This window comes from Microcebus murinus, chromosome 1 (genome assembly GCF_040939455.1).
Source record: "Microcebus murinus isolate Inina chromosome 1, M.murinus_Inina_mat1.0, whole genome shotgun sequence".
Classification (NCBI taxonomy): domain Eukaryota; kingdom Metazoa; phylum Chordata; class Mammalia; order Primates; family Cheirogaleidae; genus Microcebus; species Microcebus murinus.
Window position 1 is genome coordinate 44,655,610 of NC_134104.1, and position 24,028 is coordinate 44,679,637.

Below are 24,028 nucleotides of genomic sequence, written 5' to 3' on the forward strand. Positions count from 1 at the left end.
CTTGTATTAATATGTATAGCCAGAAATAATGAGAATATTATATCATTATGCTCTTATTTAATTTTTCACTTTGAGAGGCTTGTTTTTCTCTTTTTTCTGAAAGAAACCTAAAACAACGAGCATTCATAATTTTAAGTTGAGCTAGAACTTAATGGGAATTCTGCAAACATTACATGTTCTCCCTTGTTGTAGCATCTAGTTTATCTTCGACAAAAGTGGCACAGAGATCTGGGAGAATTAAGAAAAATTGTCACAGTTTATTGAACCCATCTGTTCTCATAAAAAGGATAAATTGTTACCTCATGGAGTGCTGTGTTTCTTAAAAAGGAAGGGGGATGAGCCAGATACAGATTTTGGAAAAAGATCCGTAGGTCATTTGGATGCACACCAAAACTGATAACCAACGTTATGTGATAACCACCCCCCTAGTGCCTATGCAGGTAAACTACAGCCAACCGTTTTTTAATACATGGTGGAATGGGTTTGATCCTTGAATCCACAAATCCTCCATTGCATTAATTAAGTTATTCTCAGTTCTCCTAAATACAATAAAGGGACTGGTGAAATTTAGGAAGGGTAATATTATTTTTAAAAAACTTTTTGATATTGTAACTAAAAAGAATTGGAGGAATAACAAATTATTTTAAAAGGTTTAGTGGCAGAATTTTCTCAAAAGGAGAAAAACAAATGTTCAAGTAGCTTTTGTGCAAGACAGTCCCAAGGATGAGGTCAGTGAAACAAAGTGGCACTTTTCCTTGGAATTCATCGAGGTATTCAGGTCATAAGTGGCGGTAGCATTTGGGAAAATATAGAAGAAGAAACTTGGCTCTTGGAAAACAGGGAAAAATTATCTCAATGCCCCAGAAGTTCTCTTTCAAACTCCAGATTTGCAGTGGGAAATTTAGAGTTAGAATTTCCAGTAATGAAGAGAATATATCAAAGCCACAGATTTCAAACAAGGGGGAAGATCAAGGATATGGTTAAAAAAGGAAAAGAAAACTCTGGAATAAACAGTCTTGGATAGTTGAATGGACAAATAATCTGAGTCATAGGAAAGAATGATGTCGTGTCTAAATGTTAAGTTGGGGGCGGGTGTCTTGTGCTTATAATCTGATTACATATTTTTAAACATGAGTACACTGAAAGGATGCAGCTCTCAATAAAAAGTTTCATTTATCAGGTTTAACATAATATTCTTTTCTTTGTCATATTCCTTCCTTAGAATCTGTCTTGCTTGCTTTTTATATTCTTTCCTCAAATATATTGATGATAATTAACATCAGTAATCCATCCCTTGATCATATCTTTTAGGAGTACCCACTATGTACCTGGCACTGTGCCAAGTAATGTAAGAACCACAAAAGAAGTAGAATGCCTGCTACTCACATGAAACTTGAAATCCCAGTGGAATAGAATTTGTGAGCATTCAGACATCAAGTAATAATTGTCTGCATGATGCCAATTGGAAGTGCTATATGACTTCTGGAATGGGAGCGATGAATGTGACTAGGCTATTTTGGGGAAGATCTCAGAGGGAAGTTGGGCTTGATTTGGACCTTGATGAATGGGGTGAAAATGAGAAGTGTTAACTAAGAGAACGTGGAATGAGCTCAGCGGCATGAAAAAGCTCAGAGGGTGCAAGGAAATGAGCTTATCTGCTTGACCACTGGGCTTAAAATGTCTCCATTTGAGATCTAGTGCACAAGAGTCGTGGACAAAGACTGTGGCCTGGTGGAATGAACACAGGTTTTGAGACCGAATCTTGACGTTGTCACTATAACCTCAGCTTCCATCTGATATGTATTGAAATAAGTAGAAATCTTAGATTTACTTCTTTGAAAATGGATCTGACTTATTTCTACTTGCCTATTGCTCCTCAGCCTCCTGTCCTCAAAACTGCTTCCACTTCTGGCCAAGGACCCTCATTACTCTCCCTGATTCAGGTCACCACCTAGAACTCCCTCTTAGGCACTGTTCACTCATTAGGCTGTTGCTGCTTCTCACCTGGAGAGAGCCATGTTGAGCAAGATGCAGTCTACTGCCCTGATCCTTCCTGTTTTCCACAGTGCCATAAGACAAGGCTATACAGGCACAACAGGCTTAAGGTCGTTTGTTCCTCAAACTGAACTGCATGTTAGAATCACCAGCAGAGCATTTAAAATGCTGATATTCAGACCATTGACTCAGACTCTTTGGAGGATAGAACCTAGACATAACCATGTTTTAAAGTTCCCAGTGGACTCCAATGTGCAGCCAGGGCTGAGAATTATGGCTCTAAAATAATCATCTGGAAGATTCAGCTAGACAGTGATGATTGTCACACTCCAGATTTCATAAAAATGGTCTGCAGGGAACGAGAACTTTGTTGCTAGAATTCTACAACCTAGCTCAGAGAGAGTAAGGATGCTTCTAGCACAGTGCTCTTTTTAAGATCTCTCCATTGTGTGGAGCTCAGACAAGATTGTTTCTTCCCTTCATTGCCAATGATTATCTATTAAACAAAACATATGCACAGTCTCCAAAGATAAATATCTATTCTCAGAGATTGTATAATCTAAATGCATGAAGAGTAGGAATATTTTCATAACTGCCCCACAATTTATCAAAATTGAGATATTTTACATAATTATGGGAAGTGTGTTAATTTCTTTCCTTCATTTTATCTCTCTCATCCTATGCCTTTTTATTTGTGGTCACTTTTGGCCCACTCAAAAGTAGGGGGAGAAGCTCAGTACAGCACTGTATCTTTCTCATGGCATTATGTTAGCCAAACTTTAGCTAAGTTTGAGGATGATTCCTCAAAAGAACTAAGTGTTCAAATACTTTTATTTCTCTCTGAGGTTTTGGGAAGGTGTGGTTATATTCATCTAGTTGATACCTGTATAGACTTGGCTGAATTACTTGGTATTAGCATCAAAATTCAGGATCGTTAGGATAGTTATGTCTCATTTGTCAAATGATGCATATAAAGCACAAGGAATGGAAATATGGGGCTGTTCCAAAGTAGATAACTATTATTTCAACTTGAAGAAAAGTCCAGCTTCTCACTTTGAGTAGGAAAAGAAAGCAATAAAAAGGGTAGAAGGAGATGGAAAAAGAAGTAAGAAAGAACACTGATATTATTTGAATGCCTACCATGAACCTAACTTTGCATTAACCCCTTCACAAATATGTTATTTCAGTAATACTTGCCCATGAAATGGGTATTAATATGCTCATTTTTGTAGAAGAGAATACTGATACCTAGAGAATGTAATAATTTATTTAATGTAATAGAGAGAGAAAATAACTAAGGAAAGATTAGAAAATCAATTTTAAGCTACCTTTATTCGTGAGTTTTTCTTGAGCTACTGACTTCACCCACCTGTTAGACTGTGCCTTTGGTTTCCACAAAGGTGCCTGAAACTTGTAGCTATCTTTAGGAAGTTCAAAACAGTGAGAGATTATCAGAGTTATTGCATGTATGTAGTTATATGTGTATGTGTTTCATGTGCATATGTATGTATGTATTGTTCAGGTGAGGAAAGGAATTCATGTTGAGTTCATTCCATTTCTCACTTTATGGTATATTGTCTCTGTCAGTTCATGGAAGACTCATCTTATTTCTCATTTTGTTTATTTTTTTAAATTCATATATATTCCAATTCCGCACTTCTGTTAGTCTTGCCCTTCCATGTGGTCTCATTCCAAAGTGTTTTTGGTCTATGCTTCATGTACTTGTATTCTTAGATTAGTTATACTGATTTTGTGTATGTGTGTAAATGTGTGTGTGTAAGTGCACGGTATTGTGAATATCAGATGCTTTTGTGTGAAAATTTTTCTATGGTGTATATCTGGGCCATTTGGTGAACCTATGTTTGCTTTAAGTTAGTTCTTCTCACTAGAATGGTCTACATGCTATCCACTTGTATAGGAGGGTTCCTACTATATCCCCCACAGAAGCTCCCACACTTGGCATTGTCTGAAAAACATACAATTTTAAAATAACACTCATGTCTATTAACAGTAAAATATCCAAGCACCTTAAAAACGCCACTTTAAAAAGTAAGAGAGATGGTTCCCAAAAAGAACATTTCACAAATCAAATTTAATTCTTAAGCAGCGTGGTTGTGATCCTTCCTTTGCAAGAGATTAAAAACAGTATCAAGTTGTGGTTCATGTCTCCACTGCAAGGGAGCACATTGCATGCCTGCCATTTGGAGGGACGGTCTGTACTTGAACTTAATAGGAAAATTCGAAGGTTTTGTAACCACTGTGGATTGAAAAAACTATTGTTAAATGAGAGAATGAGATGGGCACTAGTACCCTGGGTACCTGGCAAGCCTATGAAGAACAAAATGAGAAATTGGAGCTTCACATGAGGACATGGACCTCAAAAGCCTGCAAGGCTACTGTGGCAAGCAAGACCCAGACAGTCCATGACATCACAGGGATTATCGCACAGTGGGAAAGATAGAAAGCAAATGGTAATTATAAAAGATGCTGTGAGTTTGAGATTCAAGTAGCCTTACTGAAGTAAGCTTTGGATCATCTGGATGTCGGATAGAGCCTGGTTACATGTGCTCTGTAGTTCGTGTTTCTTATTTTCCCAGTTGAGATAAGCCCAATATCCCTCTGTCTGCATGAAAGATAGGGTCCCTTGTTTGTGTAAGCTATTTTCTAACTCACAATATGTCCAGGCCCTCGCTCTTTTCATTTAAGCAAGATTGTCTCAATTTAAGTTTGTCTGGCATGTCCAGACCCATCCTTTTGGCTGGGACATTATTCAAAGATTTATAGCCCTGAGGGAATAATGTTCTTCACACTAGATTTCTGAGGAGCTGTTCAATCTTTTTCCTAATTCGGCAGTAAGAATAATGAGCTGGAACAAAAGTAACCATGACAGGAATTGTCCTCATCCATTATTTTCCCAACATCTCAAGAGGAGCTGGTGGGCTCTTGAACCTTGCCCCCTGAGCTAAGTAGTTGGAAAGTATTTTGACTGCTGGCAACTTACCCAGTAGTCTGATAAATGTGACTTAGCTACCTTAGTTCTGGTTTGTGGGGAACAGAAGAATTTTCTATGGTTATTTTGTACACTGTTACAAAAGAAGTCTTTTTTTTTTTTTATGTGTGGGCTCTGTAGACAGGAAGGATTGTGAAGGAAAAATTATATGGTAACAACAAATCTGATTGACTCCTGGGATTTCAACTATGACAAGCAGTGTTTTTCTCTCCACTTTATCAATTTCATGGTATTTAGAAGTAACTGCTAGGTTTTCTTTTAAGTCTATTAGAAAATATTAGTGTGTGACTTACTGTGGATATGACACATGGAATATATTTTAACAAAAGGGCTGCTCACTCTCTACATAATATGCAGGTTATTATGTGTGTTAAATGCAAAATACTATGCTTTTTATTTTACTTTATAGATTTGAAAGTCTCTAACAAAGGATGTATTGAAATTAAGAGAACTCTAGCATTATCTTTTTGTGGCCATTTTTATGGCTATTATAATCATGTAAATTATGAAGCTGAATGGATCCTATAATGACATCATTTGTTGGGCACTTTATGTCATTTCACTGCATCATTTGTTCATTCATTCATACATTTAACAAATATTGACTACTTCATTCATACATTTAACATTTATTGACTACTTAATATATGACAGGCATTCTGCCAAATACTGAGGCTATAATGGCAAGACTTGAACAGTCCTTAACCTGTGGGGAAGACAGAACCCAGACAGGTAACAGATGGATCATCAAAAGGAAATATTTTGACTGTTGTAATGAAGAAACAGACACTATTTCCTTATTATAGTAAAGAAACAGAGAACAGATGGAGAACTAGACTGAGGGACATGAAGACAGAAATTATGTTTAAGCTTAGACCAAAAGGATGAGCAGAAGTTACGCAGGACAAAAGAGAGGAGAAAGGTGATTGATATGCTATTGGGATAGCCTTTGGGAAGATGATAAGCCACAAGGAAGATTATAGCATAATCAACGAACTTAAATGAATCCTGGTTTCCTTGAGCTGGTGTGTGCAATGAGAGGAGATAGTAAACAGTGGCCAACCAAAACATGAAAATTTTTATAAAGTATGTTTTGGACTTTAGAATTTATCCTAAAATCACAAATAGATACCATACTATCATAGATAGGTAGTGTTATCTTCATTTATCAGATAAGAAAATTAATGTAGAGAGGTTAAATATGCTTGTATTTATCCAGCGAGTAATTGATTAAGCCATATTTTTAAATAATCACTGCTTGGCTCCAAAATCTATGACTTTTACCCTATGATTTATGACCTGTCTTCTAACTCACATAAAATCTAGCCACTAAGTGGCCTTATCTTCACCAAATGTTACACTCAGAGAAACATTGACCCCATTGGGTTATAACATAATTTGTTAAAGATTAAATATATAATACTATGACTCAACGAAATTCCAGGATAGAAAGAGGTTCTATTCATATCTCAAGTAAAGTCTTACGTCTCCCTTTTTGCCTCTTTTGGTCTCAGTGATCCTTATGCTTGTAAATTATTTCCCTATTCTCTCCTCTTCCCACACCCTAAGCACAAATCTCTAACCCTTGTCCACATAGACATTCATGCTCCTTCATTTCCTCTCTTTTATTGTAACCTTCTTTTTTTCTGCTAGTAACTCTGTCCATTCTAGAGTGAATTCAGCCATCTTCTACAGATTCTCCAGTTATTGTCTCTCCCCTTTCTGCAATCAGCAGAGGCAGATTAAGCAAGATAGGACTCTTCCTGATATGTTCCTGTTGGAGGACACAATCAGCAAAATAATGTCTGAGAAGCATTGAGACACGTGTCACACCTGATATCCTCACGGATGAAGTGCATGAATGGGGTGTTACTGAGAGCCAAGTGACTTGGAAAGAGGGCTGCTTCTCTGAAAAGACAACATGCTTACTACAAGTATCCCATGGCAGGAATCACTTGGGATGTCTGTCCGGGACTAATGTCAATCTACTGGAGTGGGGAAGAAACACAGCTTGCTGTATGCAGCTCTTCCTTAATCTCACCTTCCCAGAAAGAAATTTCAAGCTGCTCCCATTTCACTTAACAGAAAAAGCCTCCTTCTGACATGCTTCAGCAGAGAAGTTTCTATTTGTCAGACATATCTCCACGAATTACCCAGAGGAAAAACTCCTTATGCCATGATTCACTCCCCCCACAAAAATTTTGACAAGAAAAGGTAATAGATGTACTTAAGGGGACATAACTGCTTGTGGGAAGATGATGGCATCAAATAATCAGGACAGTGGAAGCAGAACTAATGGCAGAAATAGGACATTCTAATTAAAGTCTTATGAAGGAGGTAAATTAGAGCCCATGTACACACACACACAGAGTTCTTGGACCAAAAATGAAAAAGTCAAAACTTAAAAATTAGAGAAATTGAAAATAAGTTGACTACCAATAAAAATTAGGTTGTGTAATTTAAAATACACAATGCAAAGTACAAAGAAAGGAAAATCCTAAGTGAAAACAAAAGAAATATAAAGGAAAAGAAATAGATGGATTAAAAGTAATAACCAAAGAAATATTAGAGTGTAAACTCTAAGAGGACAGCAATCTTGCACTTCTTCATCATCACCAATAACTATAATGGTGCCAAACCCACAGCAGGTGCTAAATGAATGAAGGAAGGAAGGAATAGGTGAATAGGAGAAACTTTACTACCTAAGCTGAAGATTTAAAAGATACAGTACTAGATGGCATAGACCCATTTTTCCCTTATTCTTTCTCATAAGTACAACTGTTAACTCTGTGAATGGTAAAAGACAAAAGAAAGGAGAGCTCTGAAAGATGAAAAGGCCAATTTGGGGACCCAGAACTAAAGAAGTGGCACAGTAGCAGCATGTCACACATACCCCACTCAGTAGAGGAAGGTCACCTGCTAATGTTTCCTAATCTCCAACTTAGCCAGAGAAGGCAGCTGAGGTAGGCTCACCCCTTCCCCAGATTGAACAGGAGTCCCTCTAACAACACCAGACCCCATTGAAAGGGTTGGGAGCCCTGCCAAAAATAAGCAACCTGAGGAAGCTTCTCCTTTCTTGCAGAGCCTGAGACTTCTGTTTTCCACCAGTTGATACCAGGCCAGTCTACGGAAACTGACAAAAGAGACCCAGCCCTAACTGGGAAATTGTTTGTCCCAGGGGTCCAAGAATCTTCTCCCTTGCCCAGAGATAACAGGACAACTGGGAAGTGCCAGCCCTCCTCTCATGAGAGACACCCTCGTGTTTGCCTCCTCTTGGCAACTCCTTCTTCACCCCCAGACAACACCAGCAGGGAACAACTGTTTCCCCAGAATCACTAAGTAAACCAAGTAAACCAAAATAACACCACAAAGGTTCTAAGGGACCTGGGGAATAAGAACAAAAATCAACATTTACATCATTGCTATCTCAGAAGGAGAGAAAAGAGAAAGTGAGACTGAAAGAGTATTAGAAGAAATAATGCCTACAAAAATTTTCAATTTTGTGAAAGACATAGACCTATAGATCCAAGAAGCTAAGAAAACCCCCAAGAAGAATAAACTCAATGAAATCTACACCAAGACACATCATAAACTTTTGAAAACTGAAGACAAAGAAAAAAATCTTGGAAGCAACCAGACAGAAATAGCACATTACCTTATAAGGGAGTCACACTCTGAATAATGATAGATTTCTCTTTAGAAATCATGGAGACCATGAGCATGTGACATAGTTATGTTTCAAGTGCTGGAAGAAGAACTGTCAGCTGTGAATTCTGTCTCTGGAGAAACTATTATTCAAGACTAAAAGGGAAATAAAAACATTCTCAAATAAAGGAAAGCTAAAAGAATTTGACACTAGAAAACCTACCCTTAAATATTGGCTAAAGGAAATTCTTCTGACAGAAGTGAAAAGAAAGAGAGAATAAAAGAAAAACCTTGACTGTTTTTCAATCAGAGTAATTCCCTAGTGAGTCCCCCAAGTTGTGTGTATCAATATCCACTGATTTTTTTAAATCAAAGAGTAGTGTTTCTTAATATATATGCACTACATTTTGTTTAACCACTCACTTGCAGAAATGGAGGACAGAACAGTGATGACCAGAAGTTAGGGTTGAGGAGAGGGTGAGACATGGTGCAAGAGGAGGAGGGTGTAGTTATACAAAGGCAAATGGGAGGAGGGTGTCATTTTGGAGCTGCTTAGTATCTTGACAGAGGTATTGGATATACAAACCAACACGTGATATAACAGTATAGAATTTAGCATATACACGTATTAATAGATACAAACACATGCATACATACACATGCACACACAAATGAACAGGACTAAAACTGGGAAAGTGAAATAAAATTGATGGATTATATCACTGTCAATCTTCTGGTTGGAATATTTTACTATAGTTTTGCAAAATATTACCACTGGGGAAAACTGGGCAAGGTGTGCACTAGATCTCTCTGTATTGTGACTTACAATTACATATAAATCCATAAATATTGAAATAAAAATCTCAATTCAACAAAAAGGAAAACTACTGTGTTACACAGCCTCTAAAATAGTGCCCACTGATCCTGATCCCTAGTGTTCAGCCCTGGTGTAGGCCATAAAAGACACTGCAGCTTCCCCCTTACTTTCCCTTTGATCATTCACATTGGGGCAGCCACACATCTTGTATCAAATTTCTCATCTGCAACAATGGAAAATAAGAGAGAGCTACCGGGTTTATTGACTAATGAGTAAAAGATGCTATCATAGAAGATTCTTATATGTATATATATTTTTTGAGACAGAGTCTCACTTTGTTGCCGTGACTAGAGTGCTGTGGCGTCAGCCTAGCTCACAGCAACCTCAGACTCCTGGGCTCTTATATTCTTATATCTCCTCAATATAGCCTTCGTTTTCAGCTCTTACAAAGGTTCAGAAATTATACACCCTCTCTCTCCATGTATTCTGGCTGAAGCAATTACCTGAGAAAGCAGTCTGGTTAATCGAGAAAATTATGTACAAAATTTTTAGATAAAAGTAATGTTTATAGAAGACGATTTTGAGCAATTAATTTGGTAATATTCACAGTGCATTCTGAAGAAATTGTTTTAATGTAATTGAAAATTATAATGTAGGTAAAAAGTGAGAATTCATGTCATAAAATAGACATTCTGTGGGGAAAAATATATTAACAAGGAAAAAAATAAAAAACTATTTCAGCAAACCCAAGAGTTGGAAAGCAAGTGGAGAATTGATTTAGAAAGTATAACTATCCTAAAGGTCTGGTTTGTGTTTGGATGGTGGACATATTTGGCCAAGTAAATACAATGGGTGCAGATCATAATATAATTTAATTTTGATACACTTTGTTAAGGAAAGTGTTATAGATAAGATTTTAGAGTTAAGAAAGTCATCACTAGTAAAAAGTAGATGCCTTGTTATACTTCCAAATTAAGAGGCAGAGAAAAATAATTGAAAAAAAATAATTCATAATTAAAAAATATGATTGAATGGGTTCATAGAGATTAAAGTGCTTGCTTTAGGTTATGCAGCAAAGCAGAATTAAATGTCTACCCTAGGTCCATCTGGCTCTAAACCCCATGTATTTCTATTCTATTATTTGGCCTTATTCTAGTATCCCAACAGGTCTATATTGAAGACATTACAGGTCTATACTGAAGACATCAAGCATCTATCTTATATTTTCATCATTTCCAAGATCAGTAAACAAAGCAAATATTGTTACCATCTTACCCTAGTAGCTTCATTTGGCACTGTAAAATATCATGAGTAAGTAGCAACATGAATAAAAGAAAAAGTAAGAAGCAGCAATTAAATTTTACAGTAATTGTCATTCATGAAAGGGAAAATGAGTTAGATATGACAAAAGGACATGTGATTCATTCAGTTACCACCCAGAAGATCAAGAAGGGAGAAACTCAGGGAATTTGTGGTGTCCAGGACTTCCAGCTGAGATATTTACAATATATTTTTATGCCATCTTTATTTATGTTGCTAATAAAGTAACAAATATATATCAATTCTAAAGAAATCATCTATTTCTTAGAACATCATTTTGAAAAGATACTTCCAACACCCTTACAGAAATGAACCTGGAGATCTCAGGGCATGTAAATTGGTTTTCAGAGAAATTTGAGGAAATAGTCTCTTCTAATTAAAATTTTATATTTTTTGGCAAATTGTATTCTTCTTTCAGCAGAACGGGGACTCTTTCAGGAAGTTTCTGAATGTTCTATAGCAGAAGTGCTCCTTTTCCCTCGAAGCAGTATTTGTCCTTTCCTTAATGGTGGTGAGTGCTGTGAATGAGGTTTCATGAAAGGGACAGGACTTGAACCAGGAGAATTTGAACCAGGAAGAAGCACCATTGCTTAAACTGTGGTCCTCAACCCCTGGACCACAGCCCCGTACTGGTTTGTGGTTGGTTAGGAAACAGATCATGCATCACCGCCTGAGCTCTGCACCACCCCACCACTTCACCCATGACATCCCACTGCTGCCCGCCAGGTCCATGGAAAAACTTGTCTTGCATTAAACCGATCTATGGTGCCAAAAAGGTTGGGGACCCTTAATGTAGCAACTGAAGCTAAAGACAACTGTGGTCCTGAATTGTTTATGTCCTGCAATGTGTGTGGATATCACCTTGAAGTTTATGAGAGAACAGTCTCATGCTGAGATTTGGATCTTGTCATTCTAATGCAGTCAGAATATTTTTAAAAAACTGACAAGTTTTTGAGCACAAATACCAAAAGATTGAAAAAAATAGGGGCACTGGATAACAGGAAAAGATGAAAGACTTAATTCAAATGACTGGGCCAAATAATGACTAAGGAGAAATAATAACCATCTGCAAATATTTGAGGAAAATATGGAGTAAAAAGAGGAGAGGAATGTCTTTGAGTTATCCAAAGATGTATAACTAAGAGAAACAGGATTAAATTGAGCAAAGAAAAATGTAGGCAGAGCACAGGGGGAAAATGACCACGTAATGAGATCTGTCAGTCTGTGGAATAGTCATTCAGAGGAAGTGGTGGAAACCCCATAGCTTGAACCATTTTCAGCTAAGCTGGAAAAATTGCTCTATTACAGAGGACTACCCAACCATGGAAGACTGGGACTTGATGATGAGCATGTGCCTTTTCCATCCTTAATTTCTATACTTCTGGAAAAGAAAAAAAGAAGAGGAAAACTAAATAAGGATGCAACCTAGTATAATGTCTCAGAGAAAAACAAAAATAATCTAGAAACCACAGAATGACAATGATGAGAAAAATTGCCTAATGATAGAGAAAACCCACTAAAACACACAAATTTCAATTAACATTTAAAAATTTAAGAAGGCTAAAAAGGGAATGACTTCAAGGAAAGTCAAATATTAATTTAAGGTTATTTATTTATTAATGTTGCTTTTTTATTCACAATAGAATATCAAAGTAATCTCAACATTCCTCTTAAGAAATTGAAGAACTGTCATCTGAGTTAAACTAACACAGTTGTGTTACTTTAGGACCCCCACAAGCATGTGTGCTTCAGAATGGTCTAGAGATCTGAGCCTCCATGGAGGCTGGACCCCAGAAATACTGGGTAGGCAAAGAACTGGGCTAATAACATTAAATAAAATACAACTAAATCATTAAATACCATATAAACTCTATAAAAACATATTGAGTATCTAATATAGGCAAAGTACAATGTCAGATAATGTCAAAATTACAAAGGTTTATAAAACTTGACTATTTTTCTCCATGAGCCTTGAGTCTATAGAGATAAACAGAGTGATGGGAAATGTCATGGGTCTTTGGGTGACTAAACACCAAGATCAAGGCTCCTTCTTGGAGACAGATGTTCTTATTCCTGCTCAAAATCTCAGGCTCTCAGCCTACTTTTCTCTTCTCTGAGTAGATACTGCTTCCCACTCTATCCCCATTCCACAAACCCCAACTTTCCCATTTGTTGTTACCGTGAAGAAAAAGAACAAGGACTTTTCACTTTTCATGTTTAATTAGTACTGGGATATCAATAGGAACTCATAACAATAACAGATATTTATTTTGCACTTATTCTATACTAAATATTATGCTGGGTTCTTAAAATGCAATATTTCTTTTAGTCCATGTCAAAATGCTATCCATTGAGTAGTACAATTATCCACATTTCATAGGTTATCAAATTGAGTCTTAGAGATGTTTATAATGTATCTAAGTTCAAACAGGAAGGAAGTGATCAGGCTGTGATATAAGCAAACATGTTTCTATGGACTGAACTGTGTCCCTCCAGATTCATATGTTGAAGCTCTAACCTTTAAAGTGACTGTATTTGGAGATAGAGCCAAATTATTTTGTCTGATTTCACCACAAAAAAGAGACCTTGATTTACACTGTATTTCTTTCTAGTATTAGCAAATACTTAGAAGCATAACCATGTTTCATTTAATAACTTAATTATTGGTTTAATAAATATATGATTATAATTTTTTGTTTTATTTTTTAATATAAAGCACAATAAATCTTTTAGTCACTGTTAAATGTGAAACTCTGGTCCCTATTGAAGTAAATTCAGTTTAAGAAGCCTTTTTGAAGAACAAAGTTATAAAGCTTCTAAGACATAGATAACAAAAGTTTTTTTGTCTACAGTTCTCCATGTACTTTTTTTAAAAATTGTTTTTATTTTTTTTTAAACTTCCATGTACTTTTTAAATAGAAAATGCAAGCCTCTTTGGATTATTGCCCTCTAATTTTATTTTTAAAGAATAGGGTTAACAATCAATTCCCATCTCTCTTTTTCTGGTTTCCATCACTACAACAGTGATAATAGACAATGAAGTACAGTCAGTTCCAGACTTAGGATGGTTTGGCTTACAATTTTTCAACTTTAGAATCTGTTTATTAGGATATCAAATGTATTTTTGACTTAACAATGGGTGTATTGTGAAGTAACTCTATTGTAAGTCAAGGAGCACGATATATTATTTTGTGTTTAAGTCCTGAAATCAATTAACAATCCTACAACTCTATTTTGATTGACTCCTTTGACAGAAACCCAGGCTACAATGATATGCTCTATGTTCTCCAATGGGACATTGTTCAGGCCAAGTATGAATCCAGCAGGTAAAGAGGAAACAGCTCTATGAACAAAACAGACTGTTATTTAGAAACAGTTATCATTACAAGAAAGCATCCACTATATGTACATTTATGGAGCAAATATATATCCATGGTGACAAACAAGAGAATAAAAGTCAATGTCCTGGGAAAATGCTGCTTTGGAAAGGTTCCCAACTCAATTTGGTATCATGAGTTCTTGAAAATATCATCTAAGACTCCTCAAACCTACTTTTTCTGAGAAAGTATTGTCTTTCAAACAGCCATCTGAGGCAAGATGTGTAACAGCCTGAAATATCCTTTCCATTTGTGAAAGATTCAAACCTTTCCACACCAAGGGATTTATGACGATTTCTGATGTATTCAATCATTTCCCCTATATTTTTTCCTGGCACTATGTTGAAAGGGTGATTTAAACATCAAGATTTATGTGCCATTTAAAGTAAAGGCAGTTTGTTCCCAAGGAGGTATGATTTGGCTGCTATCTGGCTAAAATAATGAGTTCTTTCTTGTTTAGTGACAAGGCAAAAAAAAAAAAAAAAAGTGAGGAAGACCAGAGAACAGTATTCCTAAATGAACTCTGAGCAACAGATGAAGGGAGCCGTTTGTATGTTAAATGTGATAGCAGAGAGGTTAGGAAACATTGATTTTAATGTCAGACAGACCTGAGTTCTAGTTCTGAATCTACTTGCCAGATGTATAAACCTTGACTGAGTATGTGGCTGCTCTGAGCTTCAGTTTCCTCATTGCTAAAATGGGAACAATAATAGGTTGCTGTAAAAATTAAATGGGGTAATACCCATATAGTGCCACGCGCAGAATTAATGACAAAGTCAATAAAATTACAGATTATTATATCATCATCAAAATATTTTATATGAATTAAATGGATCAAGTGCAGTGTCTCATACTTTTAATCCTAGCACTTTGGGAGGCCAAGGCAGGAGGATCACTTGAGGCTATGAGCTCAAGACCAGCCTGGACAAAAGTGAGACCTTGTCTCTACAAAAATTAGAAAAATTAGCTGGGTGTGCTTAGTGTGTACATGTAGTCCCAGCCACTTGGGAGGCTGAGGCAAGGGGATCGCTGGAGCCCAGGAATTTGATACAGTGAGCTATGATGACATCACAGCACTCTAGCCTGGACAACAGAACAAGTCCCTGTCTCAAAAAAAAAAAAAAAAAAAAAGGCATAAAGAAATAAGTGAAAGTTAACTTTCTAAAGCCATCCAACCACTAAATTATTCTTTCTAAAAATGTGGTATGAGGAAAATTTGCATCAACATCACAATGCATGTTGCTTGTTTAAAATGCTCATTTCTGACTCACACCCAGATGTGCTTAATTTTTGAGATTCATTTATCTGTTAAATGAATCAACAAGTATTTCTGCACACTTAATATATGCTAGTCACTGTTGGGTATTAGAAATAAAATGATGAATGTGGCAGACAACTTCCCTGCCCTCATAGAAATTACATTCTAATGGGGAAGTAAGTAAATAAACAGCATAATTATAATAACAGACCATGTTAAATGTTGCATAGTTAACATGCTAATGACACAAAACATAACCTAAAGTGGAAGGCCACTTTAGATATACGGTGAGCTGGAGAAGCCTTTCAGGGGAGGTGACAACTGAGCTGAAACTTAAGGAAGAAATTAAGACCACCATGATAAAAGCCAGGGAGAATTGAATTCCAGGCAAAGGAATAAAAATCTCAATGTCCTAAAAGTTGGAAAGACTTGGCATGTTGATAGAGGAAGCCAATGTAACTGGAATGTAGTGAGAGAGAACAGTATGAAATGACATTATGACATTGGATATGTTGAAGAGGAAAGAAATGAAGTCCCACCCGACCAGTGTACCACTCAGATCCTTTTGCTTGCTATTCAAAATTCATTCCATCTGCTTTTCCAGGATTATGGTTGGTCTCTTATTCTAAGGAATTATATCAGGAAATATTAGTGAGATAAACTACAGGTCCCACCATAATGCTATCTCAAGATTGCAACTAATACTTATCATCTCCCTCCTCTATTACCCATCCTAGAATCCCCTCAACCTCAGCACTTCTGCTGGATCAGGTGGCTTATTTGGTGAGGTGACCCAGACCCTCATTCATCAGGAATATAAGCTTCTGGTCACTGTGTGGTTCTCAGGTTGTGACTACTGCACTTTACCATTGCCATCAAAATCGAGCAGGGCTGCAGGGGCATGCCAAAAGGTGCCCATCATGTCATATAGTTGCCAAGCATATTCTTCCCTATTCTCAATGTATAATAGCCCCCCTGCTTCCCTCTGGCATTCAGGGGCAATTACCCTTGTCTGCTAATCTGTTTGTATGAAAAGCCTAAAGTAACTGGATGGCAACCATATCTTAGAGTTTAATGGAACTTTTTACTGTATTCCCTAATGGAAGCATTATCCTTCTTGGATAACTAGAACTCCTGCCTCAAGAACATAAAGCTGCTGGGCTGGAAAGCACATGTGTGGGCCATTAGAAGTGATGGTATGTGCTGCTATTTTTATTTCTACAATTTGGTTCGAGAACCACTGTAGTCAACCTATTGGAGACAGCACCATATGATAGCTGCTGATTTAGAGGAGGTGTCAGCCCACTTTTTCTGAAAAAGGCCAAATAGTAAATATTTTAGGTTTTTCAAGCCATCTGGTCTTTGTCACAACTACTCAACACTGCCAGTTTAATGTGAAAGTAGCCACAGACAAGATGTAAATGAAAGAGAGTGGCTGTGTTCTAATAAAACATTATTTACAACAGAGGTGGAAGGCCAGCTATGGTCCTCAGACAGTAGTTTGTTGGGCTCTGATTGGACTGTGTAGTGTACCATGAGGGATGGCACTGTATTCTTTCAGGGTAACCTAGCGTGGCTGATGCCAGGCCGAATATTCAAAAGGCCATTCCATCACCCCATTAGGCTGGCAGCATCTGAGTGATAGTGACAAGAAACACTACTATACGCCTTTTGTGGTAGGTGGGATTTTTGATCTGATATGATATTATGTGAGATATCTGGTTATCTGGCCAGTGGATTTAATATTCTGTAGCCCTCGAATAGTCGTAGTGGCCAAAATTATGTCAACAGGAATGGCAAAATGGATTGATGCCTTCTCCAGGGTAAAATTGATCCAGTGTAATGGATTTATTATCAATTGGCTAATTACTCTTCTGTTGCATTGGGGGCTCAGTATTAGTATGCTGGATGTTGGATATTTAGAAGTGGCAGTAGCTAAATAAGTGTTGGTAAGTGGGAACAGATGGGTTGGGCCTGGCCATGCTAGTGACTCCATTCATGAGCCTCTTGTTCCAGCACTGAGGTAGTAAATGACAAACGCAATCTGATATCAGCTGGCCCATGAGTTCAACATAGTGTTTTTCCTTACCATATAACTTCTATTAATAGTAATGTAACGGGTCTGCTGAACCTCATGGCCCATGCATTAGAGCTGCTTGAATTGCAGCCTAGACTTGCTGCAAACCTCTTATCTGTTTTGAGCTCACTAAGAGCAGGTAGCTTTTGTATCACTTGGTAAATGGGTCCAAGAAGTATTCCCAAGTATAAAATATTTTGCCCACCACAGCCTGAAGAGACCTACAAAGCATTGTGATATTTCCTAATGTTAAAAGGTATGAGTTATAATAGTTTGTTCCTCAATTTGGAAGGGATTTGCAGGCATGCCCCTGACCAATATGAAATTCACTGATGTAAAAGTCCCTGAATCTTCACAGGATATATCTTCAACCTCTGGAGTATACATGACTTAGCAAGGAGCACATATATCTTATCAAGGCCTCCAACATACTTGCCGCTTCTGGCTCATTTTATCCAATTACTGTGGATCATCAATATAGTGGACCAATATGATAATACTGCAGAATAACCAGATAGTTGACACCTCTTGGAACTACAATATGAGAGAGGCTTGGAGAGTTAACATAGCCTAGACTATTCAGTATTGTCTGTTCAATGTGAATGAAAACTGATTTTAATCCTCTTTCTTTTTCCCTCCTATTTTTTATTTGTTTATATACACATGAAATTTTGTTACATTGATATATTACATTGTGGTGAAGTCAGGGCCTTCAGTGCATCCAACACTGACACAACACACATTGTACCCACCAAGCAAGCGTCCATCATCCACCCTCCTCCCACCTCTCCACCCCTCTGGGTCTCCCTTATCTATTGTTCTACACTCTGCTTCCAGGTGTACACATTATTTAGCTCCCACTTACAAGTGAAAACATGTGGTATTTGTCTTTCTGTGTCCAAGTTGTTTAAGATAATGGCCTCCAGTTCTACCCATGTTGCTGCAAAAAACATGATTTTATTCTTTTTTTTTATAACCAAATAGTATTCCATTGTGTATGATCCTCTTTCTTGACAGAGATAGAAAATATCACATTTGCCAAATCAATGGCTACCTATCATGTATCCAAGCATATGTTAACCTTCCCTAGCAATAATACAACACCTGGCACAGCAGCTGCCATTGGGGCTAGTTTTTGTTGAGTTTGTAGTAAGCAGTATACCATGATCCAATAGAATTCAAAAGTTTTCATAGGGGCCAGACTGGTTAATTAAATGATAGGAACAATTATCTCTCCTCCTTTAGGTCTTAATCTCTGCCATTCTTTCTGGAATGCAATATATATATATATATATTATCATCATGACTAGGTGTGGCAGGAGCAGTTTCAGTGGCTTCCATCTAGCCTTCCTTTCTGTGACAGCACTCATTCCACAGGCCAAGGAACCACTGTGGGAGTTGTACCAATTACCAATTACAGGTTTTAACCTACTGTGAGCCACCCTTGGGTGGGAGCTCCATTTACTACCTGGCCTTCATAATCCCCATTCTAACAGGGAAGTTCATGGCAATGCTTCAGGCTCCTGGGTAGCAATGCCAACTCAGACCCTACCCCCAAGAGACCTTGAAGTGTCTGGAAATTTCTCTTTCTCCAGTGCATGGCTTTGTGAATAAATGGCTGAAGGAATTATTACCATATATATTTACCATAGAGTTGCAGAGCCTTTTGTCCAGTGGTCCCAGCCTCTCCTTCAGGTCAGTATGCTCTGGACCTGAGATTTGGCTCAGGTCTGGAAACTGGCCAAAAGATTATCATATTTTATTGGAGCAGGTACTCTCAGCCTCCTAATCATGAATCTCTCATTTCTTTAGTTATATAAATTAAGCAATATTCCTGCTCACTTCCCATTTATCTCCCCACCACCATCAGGAATATTGTCTTCTATTAATCATTTCATAGCCCTCTGCAGGTCAGATCGTGAGTTGCCACTCCAGTTTTGCCTCTCATTACATCATTGTGCACAGCTTGTTTCTGATGATTAAGCACCTGCCTTCTTTCATCCCCATGTCTACTCTGCAACATCATCTCCTCCTATCATTCCTGACCTACATGGGAAAGCCACCACTGAGTTTCCCAGTGACACTGGCATCCCTCTCACCAGTGTAATCCTTGGTAAACAGAGCATCTTCCTGGCCCTCCCACAAAATACTGTCAGCTGGTGGAAAATCCAGTTATATGTAGTGTATCTAGCATGTTCACTTCTCTAAGCCTATGATTTCCTCTCTCAGCTGTTTTTCACTGTGGTTCCAGTATGTTTACTTCATTTAGAGCAGGCGTCTATTTTTTCCAAGCTTCCAAAGAACATCCTAACAGTAGGTTAACACTTTCTCCTAGAGTCTTGACAAGGAGCAAAATCCCATATCCCAGGAGGGCAGCAAATAAGCTTTTGATTGTCCAGCTTTACATTCTGCCCCCCTGATCTAGGACCTCAGCAATAAATCCCCTAAAAACTCTCCTGGCTCCTGCTAACATATGTTGACTAGGACTTACTGATCCTTTGGCATATATCCCATTTCCTTTTTTAGCAGATCCAACACTTTCCTGGCTGGCTTATATTATAAGGTGACCCTAGATACTGGTCTGGTGGTGCAGAAAGGAGGTGGAGATGGATCCTGAGATATGTGCATATTGTCTTAGAAAGCAGAGATGGAAGAACTGACCTTTAACTGGGATGAGTGGGCCACTTATGCAGACTCCAAAAGATCAAGGGATTTAGGGATTCAAGATTTTTGATCATTTGACCCCATCCCTAGACTCAGGATCCCACGCCTTCCTAATAAGCATCTAATCTTGCCATGTAGGATTTGCCACAATTGAGAAGTCAACTGTCTCTGGAACTCTACTATTCTTACAAAGTTCTTTTCTTCCCTTCCAGCTGCAGTTTTGTGCTACCAAGGAGGTCCTCTGGCTTTCAGAGCTCATATTTAATGAAATAATAAGCTTATAACCTTCAGCATTTTAATGTCTTTCTTAAATGGCCCAATAACATTCTGATTCATAGCTCTTACAATTACTATTTCCTTAGGAGCCTTCAAATGCCTAAGATACTCTTATACTGGTGTCTTTCCTTTCACCAGTATCTATTCCAGTTCACCATTAATGAAAGTTGTAAATATATACCACTGTAACATGCTGGAGTCTGCGAGTACTCTACCCACCATCAATGATGGGGTCCTCATTACCACTGGCCAGAGAGAGATCAAGCTCCAAAATCTCACTTTATAGTCTATTTCCTAGAACCAGTCCTGACATCACCTGTCAGAGCACAGGTTCCTTGTAGAGAGACTTTTGAGATGAAGATTTGTATGCAGGAGATTTTGGGGGATAGTACTCTTGGGAACACCACCAGTGGAAGATAGGAAAGCAGCAGTATTAGGTACAACCACAGCCTGAACTGAAACACAGTCCCACAGAGTCCTGAGCCAGGCCTCCAGGAAATTCTGAAGCTGGGAAAGGGCCTTCAGAATAGTCCCATATGGAGGTAATAATGTTGCACCATTGTACTCTCATTGACAATGAGTCACCAGATGCAGACTGTCTTAGGGAAGGAAGTACAACCTTGAATGAAGTGGCTTCCTTTAGCCAAGGACAATTCCCAGAGACAAATTCAGCTAAGTGATACTAGCAACCAACATTTCCATAACCTGGGATAAGGAGTGTCATGTTCCTGAAAGGTAGGATCTGGACTGCACACCACAGCGTCCACTACATCATATCTATTGAATCTACTTTTTAGGGAGTCTAGGGCTCTAGACATATTTCAAAATCACTCTGGTGGCAAAGATACTTGGAGCCAGGAGAGTTTTTGGATGTGCGCAGACACTCCGGGCAAATGGAATCTGCACAAGAAATGGCCTTTCTCAAGTGTCCAAGAATTTTACATTACTGCAGCTGCCTACAGTGTAATTCACAATTGTTTCCAAAGATCCAAGACAATTACTCACTTATTTCTTCCCAAGAAAATCTCTTCCAATTTTATAAGTGAGGAAAGAATGTCATAATATTTAGAATAATAGAATGAATTGATATGCTTCCAATAAAGCCAATCCTGTAATTGAACTTCTTATTAAACTGATCTTCCTGTGGATGAATGGGCAGCAGAATCAAAGCCCTCCTACCATCTTCTAAGTTTGGTCTTTTTTTTTTTTGAGACAGAGTCTCGCTTTGTTGCCCAGGCTAGAGTGAGTGCCATGGCATCAGCCTAGCTCACAGCAACCTCAAACTCCTGGGCTCAAGCAATCCTACTGCCTCAGCCTCCCAAGTAGTAGCTGGGACTACAGGCATGCACCACCATGCCTGGATAATTTTTTCTATATATATGAGTTGGCCAATTAATTTCTTTCTATTTATAGTAGAGGCGGGGTCTTGCTCTTGCTCAGGCTGGTTTCGAACTCCTGATCTCGAGCTATCCACCCACCTCAGCCTCCCAGAGTGCTAGGATTGCAGGTGTGAGCCACCGTGCCTGGCCTAAGTTTGGTCTTTGAACCTGCCCACATAGAACTTTTCAGAGCAGGAATTCCTGTTAACTCTTTGTAATCATGACATCATCCAGTCAACAAAAATATTTGTTAAACTACTATGTGCCTTTAAGAAGAACTATAAGATATGGGGCTGTTGCAGTATTGGTGACTCTCAAAGGTGAATGAAGTTTGCAATTTCTTTCATCAACATTTAATGTGTCGAATGTGACTTTTCTGATTTTTCACTATATTTTTTAAGTGGGTAGGAGCTCTTACAGTAATCACTGACATCAACTTCCTAGAACTAAGGAATTAACAAGGTTCAGAAGCAAATTTCTCATTCTACTTCAACATCTGAATCAGTTCAACTTAGATATAGATCCCTGGAGCAAACCAGTGATCCCCTGATACCTACTCTTCTTGATCTCTGATGATACTTGTAGGGCACTGTTACTTGTGAAGGATGAAGAAAACAACCATGCATTGTTGTCAATCATTAAACCATGAAAGCTGGTCACAGGATTGAGCAGCAATGTTTAAATACTTTTTAGAATGCTAAATTTGAGGAATTAATCTAAATGATATTTAAATAAATCAATTAGTATAAAACCTACATAAGTAAATAAGTAAATATAAGTATGTGAATTCATGTTAAATTGTTTATAAATAATGAACAATTCAGGGAATCTGGTTTTATATACAGTGCATTCTTCTCTTGGTGCGCCCAGTGTGTTTGGGGAAATAAAAATGTATTACAGCTGAGAAGTTGGTGAGCTGATTTATGCTAGTGCTTCAGACTTTTCTTCTGGATCAGGAGGAATTCCTAGGGAAAAATACTTGAGACTATACAGAAGTTTCAATCTTTCTTGGACACAAAGCAACTTGTGGACGGATCTTCCTATACAGAAGATGCGCTGAGAATTGTCCAGGGTCTAGAACCATAACTTCACCACCATGAAAGCCATACCACCAATTGTTAAAATGCTGTGAAGGTCATTTATCCCCATTTCATAGACGAAGCTTCTGAGACACAGAGCTGCTAAATGTCTTGCTTCAAGTTATAAAAGCTAATAGTAAGAATGGAGACATAATTCAAACCTGGGCAGTTTGCTTGAAGAACTTATGACTTTAATTACTTGGCAATGCTGACTTCTGCTCACATTATTTATTAACAGTATTCATAAAACCAGGAGTATTTGAGAAGGAGAAACAGAAAAGAAAATATATAAATTATACCAATGAAGCTGATTACCCCATTTGATCCTGGTTTGTTACCCAGTCAGTCAGGCATCTGCATTTGATTTGCAAATCTTCACAAGAATTACAACTCTCAGTGGATCAACAAATGTTTCAGACACTTAAAAGAAACTGGATGGATAATTTTGTTTTTGCTAGTTCTATTAGTCAAGGTTTCCCAGAGAAACAGAACCGACAGGTTATATAGAGATAGAAATAGAGATATAAGAGGAGATTTATTATAGAAGTTGGCTCACATAATTATGAAGGTCGAGAAGTTGCATAACTTGCTGTCTACAGGCTGGAGAATCAGGAAACCCTTGGTGTAATTCAGTCTGAGTTTGAAGGCCTGAGAACCAGGGGCACTGATGTCTGAGGGCAGGAGAAGATCATGTCCCAGCTCAAACAGAGACAGTGAGCAAATTCTCACTTCCCAAAATTCTACCTTTATATTCTGCCCACCCACATTGGTGAGGGCTATCTACTGATTCAAATGCTAATCTTTTCCAGATATTTCTCCCTCCCAGACACACTTGGAAATAATGTTTTACCAACTCTCTGGGCATCTCTTAGCCTAGCCAAGTTGGCATATAAAATTAATCATCATAGTGGTGTTGAAAATACTGTTACTCATTATGTAATAAGAAATATTCACAAAATACTGTTTTGAATTTTATATTTATAATTTTCTTGCCTTTTGAAAATAATTTTAATTATGCATATATAAATATGTATATTAAATCAATATACATATACATAAATATATAGATAAAACTATATGTGTATAAATACATACATATACAAATATTTATTTATAAATATAAATGTATAT